General features: G+C 34.4%; 2 long non-coding RNA genes across 2 annotated transcripts; both read right to left on the reverse strand.

The window, feature by feature from the left end:
• Positions 1–5358: 5358 nt before the first annotated feature.
• On the reverse strand, positions 5359–6238 carry LOC144654606 (uncharacterized). The gene is made up of 2 exons (XR_013570943.1): positions 5855–6238; positions 5359–5568 (listed from the first exon to the last, which is right to left on the reverse strand). It is a non-coding gene; the product is annotated as an uncharacterized LOC144654606 (long non-coding RNA).
• Positions 6239–7408: 1170 nt separating this feature from the next.
• LOC144654662 (uncharacterized) lies at positions 7409–8106 on the reverse strand. The gene is made up of 2 exons (XR_013570968.1): positions 7879–8106; positions 7409–7638 (listed from the first exon to the last, which is right to left on the reverse strand). It is a non-coding gene; the product is annotated as an uncharacterized LOC144654662 (long non-coding RNA).
• Positions 8107–8484: the final 378 nt, after the last annotated feature.

Raw genomic sequence — 8484 nt, forward strand, 5'->3', positions numbered from 1 at the left:
TTTATATAGAAGCGCAAGTACTTGAAATGTTCGAAAAAAGAACCTTTCTGTTTGACTAAATAATATTGTCGACAGTTGACTTCGATTAACTCCCTACAACCTAAATTTATATTCAGAACAAAATACTTTATCACACGCTAAGCTTACATTCTTCTTTAGACCGGCAAACTCACCAAAATCAACTGACACTATACAAATTTGTTTGGAGCTAATAAGTCGCAAGTGTACCTCGAAATCGTTCGCAATTCGCGCGAATTCAATTATTGTGGGCGAACGGGTTTTTCAAAACCAAGGGGGTTTGTTGGCAAGCGTCCCTTCCTCTGTCATCCAATTCCTGCTATTTTATGCCCTTGCCCCAATCTTTGTGGGCCAAAGATAAATGTGGAAAACTCTTCATTCGCGCGGGAACTGTTGCTACACAGGCTATTTAAGGTAAAGCTATTAAAACAAAACGTAACTTAAGCAATTGTCAGTTCTAATAAGTAGTTTTAGTGTTTAAAGACACGAAGGGAACAGTGAAAAGCTATGTGTAATTCGACCAATAGCTTTGTTGAATGCGCTGTTCAGAATATATATCATAATAATAGCTTAATGTAAGATATCTTGGCGTTCCTGTGACATCACATGAAACCAGCTTTATACCCGTTTGGTATATACCTGATTGAAGAAACGTTGACCCGTGATAAAGCTCAAACCAAGAACGACAATATTTTGTTTGAGAGCTTTAAGAGCATGATTTATGCAACCTGTCGTATGATTATGTTCATTCTGTCACAGAAGACGATTACTTCGATTTTTTCTTTTCTTCCCAGTAAACACTTGGGTTGCATCGTTTATCGTTGAGGCTTTTCATGAGTCAACGTTTCTTCATACAGGTGTAGACTTATAAATAGGGTAAACAATGTAAAATGCTATAAATAAAAAACTGATGCAAGTAAATCTGACATCAAGACATTGTGTGTAGCTGCGATTTGCTTCTTGTTCAATTTTGTCCGAAACAATTGAAAATAGAAGCGGTTGCGAGAAGTTCAGGTCACATCAAAGGCGTCCTGCTTCGAACTCCATTTACTTGACTTAGGACCTGCTAGCTTCTATACAAAACGGAGTACTTCTGATTTATTGTTTAATTAGCTTTGTTATGTTTCCAGTGAAGTTTGAGATCAGAAGCGTTTATCGATGGCACGGAAGCTCAAGATCCGTGGTTAAAGAAGACCTTATTATTTTTATGGTGCACCACATAGTCACTTAGTGAGTCTCCTTTTCGTCATATCCCCCTGTTCTTGCTCTAATTCTTCTTATCATTAAAAATTTATGGTTTTCATTCATTTGTTTTTCTTAAACTGAAACTTTTTTGATAAAGTGAAGTCAGAATAATAAAATTATAGTGGCTAAATGTTTATTGAAAGTTTTAACTGGATTGCAAACAGGCCTGCGGTGCCCGCAGAGGCCGCGATGACGTTTTATCTTCACCATGATGGTCACCGCTGGCTTACAACGTGAGAAATTGATCTTATCAGTTATCAAATATTTACAAGAAGTGCATCTGGTTTCTTGAGGAACTGATTTTAATTTCTTTGAGCAACAAATGGTTTCTTTAGAATGTCGCATCGCCCAACCGACCTCAAGACAAGGTTAAATAAATGATCTAAAACATGCCGCAAGACCCAGTACCCAAAATGTCTCTTTTTCTTTGAAAAAAAAAAATGAAGCAACTATATTTACATGTTCTTCTCTGTTTATGTTTGGATTGTCCCCTAAGTTTTTTTTAACTGGCACCATTTAGTTCGAGAAAAATTTTAATCAAGAGTTTGTGCGGTCACTTATTTATCGAGCAATATATAACGTTCTCATTGCTTTACACGAATTATTTTTGCTTAATTTGTTTCCAAATCATAAATCACTTAACCACCACAAAACATGGAAAAATAAGGGTGAAACCATAAAGGGTGCAAAAATAAGAAAAACTCAGAATCACGGCTGCCAAATGCAAATTTCTGATTTTTTTTTACGCAGCCGCTTGCGTTTTTCTTTAAAATATATGAAAAACTTTCATATATGCTCAATCTAACAGACTTCTTTTCTTTTATTAACTCGTCGACTTTGCTTTGTTTCTGTTGATGGAAAATAAACGACTTACTAACGTCAAAGGTAGTTGATGTTGATGTTTTGATAATTTGCCAACAGTACCCAATTGTCAGGTCATTATACGTAGTCCCTCTGGTGTGAAAGCTTTCAATATGATTCATTTTATACATTCTAAGTTACCATTCTCATTCAGAATTCCAACGCTTCAAAGTTTCCGAATCGCAGAACACAGCTCAGCTCCTTAGCAATGGACGTTGCGTATTCATCCCCGAAGAAGAGCATCATTTATTCATTAGGTGATGGGAAAAATACAACGATCCCTTCGCCTGTAAAGGTAAACAAAACCACCTGAGATTTTTTATAGATGAGGTCAAAGTGGAAATGCGTCTAAGCATCACGCTATATTTCATCGTTCTCTTGGTTTGTTTAGTTGCAAATATCCTTGTTGTTTTGGTTATTTATAAAAACCAGCAATTAAGAAAGTCGATCAACTACTTCGTTTACAACATGGCGGCATCAGACAATGTTCAACCCGTTGACCATCATGCCTATTCAAATAGTTCAGATCATTTCAGGGTCTGATTGTTGGAAGGTCGGCAGTCGGTGGATACTGTGAAACATTTTGTGCAAACGTTCCTACTTCTTACCTGATGTTTCTCTTGTTGTTTTCATCGAAAGCTCCTTGCTGATGTCAACGAACAAATTCTAATAATTGACTTTGTCTTTCCGTTGGAGGCCATAATTATATGTCTAACTGGCATACTGTGTACATGATTATCGCCATTGTAATTCGTGAGCCTTTCTCTACCAGACCTCCCAGGAATGAAACAAGTTGCCAATCGTTTGAGTGCCTGCGTTTGACAATATAGAGACAAACAATAGATTGTTACAGCAACTTTCATCACTTTATCCTAGCCGTCCACTCCTTCCTTAGTTATGGTGTATAGCATCACACCGAGCCTAACGGAAAATATCTTGACGGGAATCAAACCCAGACCTTCCGCACGCCAGTTGGATGCTCTCAAAGAAGCCTCTGAGATCAAGAAAACAAGCATATTATCGGATTGTTAGTTGCTATAGTCAATGCCCTCTTTGTTTACACGATTTCTCAACATGTGTCTTGTTTACTTATTTGTTTATTTTATTTGTTGTTTTTTTGTGGAATTGAAAGGTGCCACCCATTTGTGTATTCCACACTGTGATTGCATTTATTGATCTCTTTATGCTTCATTCACGGAGCGCTTTCATTCAATTATTCTTTTAGTCGCAAAACATAATAACAGGATGATATACCAACAGTAATGAAATCCGCTAGGAAACATATACTCAAAGACTTCAATATTTTGTTATGTTTTGTTATGTTACGTTCTGTCATGCTATGCTATGCTATGCTATGCTATGCTATGCTATGCTATGCTATGCTATGCTATTTTGCTATGCTATATCACTTCCTGCCCTCTCTATCTAGTTTTATGTTTGCTTAAAGCCGTACTCTAGGTGCACTGTACACGAAAGTGACCTTTTTAAGGGCCTCCGCAGACTAGACATTAAGTTGACGACAACAATTTGCTTTTGAGAACTAAATGTCATCGACAACTAAAAACGAAGTGCGCGGGACGAGTTGTCGACGTCTAGGCAGTTTTACTTTTCGAAAAAAGAAAATTTTTAGTTGTCGTTGTCGACAACTAATAGTTGTCGAGAACTACGTTTTTGACTGTTTTTTTTTTCCGGTTTGTGGGAATTCTTGGCCTTAGTTGTCGACAACTATCGTATCTGCGTTGTCAGTGGTCAGTGGTTTCACCATGCGTAGCGAATTCCCAAGCTCTCCCTGGCCTGACTTTGTTATCGAAAACTAACACTCCAATAATTATGTGGACTGCTTGCGAACATTTAGTTTTCTTCTGATCCAGGTCAAAACGAAAAAGTCAAGCATAAAATCTATTATGAAAGTTATTAAAAAAACTACACCCAGCTTGACTGAATCAATTAAATGATAAATGTTTAAAAGCGGTTTGGAAACTGTAAGGGGAGGAAAAAATTACAAATAGGCAAACTTTTTGAGCTCGCAAGGAAAATGCCATAGCAATTGTCAACAAATCATCTATCATGCTAACAAATCCAGCACGTTACAAAGGATTTGCCCCCTTATGTTTTATTTATGTTAAAAACTAAAATTTCCTTTTTCATTTAGCCATGTTTAATTGCTGTTTTATTATTACCAAGACTATACTAATTACTCCATGTATACTTTATTTTTAATAATTATTAAAAACCGACTTTTGTGGGTCACTTCTGGTAAGTGATGTAAATGATCGTTTGTTCAGTTGTTGAACAATGTATCAGTAAAAATTTAATTTACTTAATGCAAGTTATCATTTGACGTCTAAATAAACCAGAAGAAAAAAGTCGAACAAATAAGATGCCAATTGAAAGGCGGATTAATGTTTTGGCATTTCGTTGATATTACATGTAAAGTATTGTGACCTTTATTAAAATGGAGAAATAATTTATACCAGTAATAATAATCACCATCAATTATTAACAAAAACTCATACAAACTCATATTACCTTTGATGTTGCGAATTATTTATTCCGTTTATGATAATAAGCAATTATTGGATGAGGTTGAGCATGTTTTCGTGATTTATAACAAAATTTTTTTCACGTTATCTTGCAAAAACCATTTTATATATTTTTTTTTTTTTATTTTTTAAAAAATTTTTCCTTCTTTTTTTTTCCCCCGGGGTAAAATTTTTTTCTATTTTGCGGGGGTTTTTTTTTTTTGTTTTCCTTTTTTTTTCTCTCATTATTTTTTTTTTTTTTTTTTTTTTTTTTTTTTTTTTTTTTTTTTTTTTTTTTTTTTTTAATTTTTTTTTTTCGAGGGGGGGCCCCCCCATTTATAAAAATTTTCCCGGGGGGGGGGGGAATTTTTTCCTTTTTTTTTTTTTTTTTTTTTTCCTCCACACCTTTAAAATTATAATAAAAAAAAACACTCATCAGTGAGTGGTGTTTATGTCAAGGTCTTTCCGAAAGTGCTTTTTCAGAGAGACTTAAAGTTGATAACAAACAACGATTTTTTTTGTTTAAATTCCCAGCGGCAAAGAAACCTTTCAATGGAAAATAAAACAGTTTTTTCACTAGGTTCACGTGATTTATATTTCAACCCAAAGTACAAAATACATTATCTTTCGTTACAGCTTTTTGTTAATAAAACAAATCGCCAAGGCTTTTCTTGGCTTTTTAAAAGAGTATTACAATGTAAAAAACACTGGCAACAATGACTTGCACACTTTATTTCACATTATAAACTGTTTATTCTAGACAACTGTCAGTTGCGACTATATATGATTTACATGTTTCTTTAGTTGTGAGCCATTTCTCAGGAAAGTTACAGCTTTCCTTTTTCAGTTGTTCACCTCAGCAGCCAAGACGTTCGGCTGTAACACACAGGTGACGTTTTATGGCAGAACAATCCATCTCTTCCTACAGAAACATAAAAAAAAGATAAATAAAAATAAAACTAAATTGGATAATACTGAAGTATTGTTAACAATGGTACGGCATCTGTATATTCACTTTCGTGCACTTTCGCGACAAACAGGGAAAATAAAAGTGGCTACTTGCAAAAAAGGTTTCACAAATCGCGGCATAACGCACTTTATCGTGCTGAATTGCCAACAAAAAGTAAATGGTTCCTCGGTACAGCGCCAAAATATTAAAGGAAGAGGAAGTTAAGAAAAGCCATTTTCAAAATGATTCAGTTACTCACTGGTAAGCTATTCATCTTCTGGAATGATCTTTTTTTACCAGGCAATCCCTGACCAGCCCCATTTGCAAAAGCATCCGACTCAGGTGAAAATACCGCCAGAAGGACAAATACAACAAGAAAGCAGGAAAACATTTTGGTTGCCATTTTCTTGCAGGAGATTTTGTTCTTCGGAGAAGAATGACTTGGCTTCGCGTTAAAGAATGATTTTTGGCTACAAACAGGTTTTGTTTATATTGGTAACTTAGAACTAATTATTTGACAACAATTAATCTAAATTGGCATTCCGTGTGAGGAAAGTTAATAAACAACCAACCACGTGCACCTGACAAAAATCATCGAAAATAGTGAGGCAAAGATGAAATAAATATAAACTATCCAAGTTTAAATGTGCAACCACAAATAATAATTTTACAGCTAATAATCAAGATTGACATTCCTTGTAAGTTAACTTGAAAAAAATCGACTAAACAATAAGTACTGAGAAATAGTGAGTCGAAATTGAGGTAATGAAAAATTCTTATTACCTTTTAGCATACGATGATCAATAGACAATCATTACTTCTCTATATTCAGAGTCATTCAATAAGTCTGTTAAAACTGTGAAGGTAGTGAATTTTGTGAAGCATGTGCCACATTTTTTATTTTCATGGTATCACCAGGAATATTATCTTTAGTTAATGGGGGAAGGGGGAGCCAAGAACGGCGAGTAGGCGACGAGTTTGAGCATATCGGGTTTAAATGCCTCCACTAGCTCACCCTTATATACTATTCTGGTGCGATTGCATGTTCAAAACTGGTGAGAATAATAAATAGGCATAGTTTTTAATCTCCCATGGAATTTGAACTAACAATGTTGTCAACAAAACATCATATTACCAAATCCAGCACATATCAAAGGATTTTCCCTATATTTGTGTTAAAATTAAATTTTCTTTTTCATATAGCCATGCTTAATTTCTGGTTTCGTTTTACAAAGACGATACTAATTACTGCATGTGTATTTTATTGTTTATATTAAAACCTACTTTTGCGGTTTCACACCGAAGGGCAATTCCCGAAACGTTTGTTTTTGTTACCTACACAAATTGACGTTTTTATCATTTAGAAGATTGTTCATTTTTTGAACATTGTAGCAAGACATATCTTTGCTTGATAAAAGTTATCATTTTTTGTCATCTAAATAAACATGAAGGAAAAAAATGGTTGTCTATTTGTTTTAGCCCTTCAAGGTTATATCATGTAAACTTTTCCCACCTTTCATCATAATAATAAAAGAAATTATACCTTTAATGATTAGCCCGATCGAGTATTTAAAAAATTCATACAGAACACCCCGAGACTAAAATAAAGCCTGTCAAAATGAATCTTCATAAATTTCATTAGTGGAATTTTCTCACCTGTCTACCAAAAGACATTTTAGATCAATAAGTTTTTGTGCAAACTGGAAAAAAATACTTTGATGTTGTAAATGTTTTGTTTATGATAAACATACCCATCAGGGAGTGGTAAATATAGAAGTTCTTTATTTTTTTAAAAAAAAAACACTCTAACAACAGTGGCTTGCACTTTTTTATTACACACATTTAAAATTACCTATTCTAGACAACTGACAGTTGTGACTTTATTCGCGTTACATCTTTCTTTAGTTTTTGTCTTTCTCAGGAAATGTACATCTTTCGTTTACTTTAAGTGTTTAAAACCATCACTTAGTATCCACTTCAGCAGCCAAGCCGTTCGGCTGAATCACATAACTGACGTTTTATGGCAGAGCCATACATCCCTTCCTACAGAAACAGGAAAGGAACATAAATACAAATAAAGCTAAATTGTATATTCACATACGTGTACTTTAGCCTACTTTAAAGAGGTGTTTGCGACAAACAGTAAAGGGAATAATACTACTAGAAAAATGTTTACACATATCGCGAGCAAAATCCTCAACTAACATTGCACGGTTCCTCGATCCGCCAAACTGCCAAAGAAATAGCAGTTAGGTAACACCTTTTAAAAATGATTTTACTCACTGGTAAACTATCCATTTTCTTGGACGATCTTTTTCCACCTGGCTTTCCCTGACCAGCACCATTTCCAAAAGCATCAGATTCAGGTGAAAATACCGTCAGAAGGACAAATACAACAAGCAAGCACATGCAAAAACATTTTGGTTGCCATTTTCTTGGAGAAGATTTTGTTCTTCGGAGAGTAATGATATGGCTTCGTTAAAGAATGATTTTAGGCTTCTAGAAGGTTGTGTTTAAATGGGTAACTAGCTACTACTTATTCGACAACAATTAATCAAGATTGGCATTGCGTGTGAGTAAAGTTATTAAACAACCAGTTAATTGACAATGATTACTGAAAAATGGTGCAGCAAAGATGAAGTAAATATAAAAATTATTCTAGTTTAAATGGCAACTGCAATCAATAATTTCACAGCACATAATCAAAATTGACAAATTACTTGTGAGTTAACTTAAAGAAAAAACAACTGAAGAATGAGTACGGAAAGATAGTGAGTCGAAATTGAAGTAATAAAAATATTTATATCACCTTTTAGTATCCGATGGTTTATAAGCAGTTATTACTTCTCGTTATTCAGATCACTCATCAATAAGTATGATCAAATTTGT

Source organism: Oculina patagonica, chromosome 5 (genome assembly GCF_052425735.1).
Source record: "Oculina patagonica isolate OP01 chromosome 5, crgOcupat, whole genome shotgun sequence".
Classification (NCBI taxonomy): Eukaryota; Metazoa; Cnidaria; class Anthozoa; order Scleractinia; family Oculinidae; genus Oculina; species Oculina patagonica.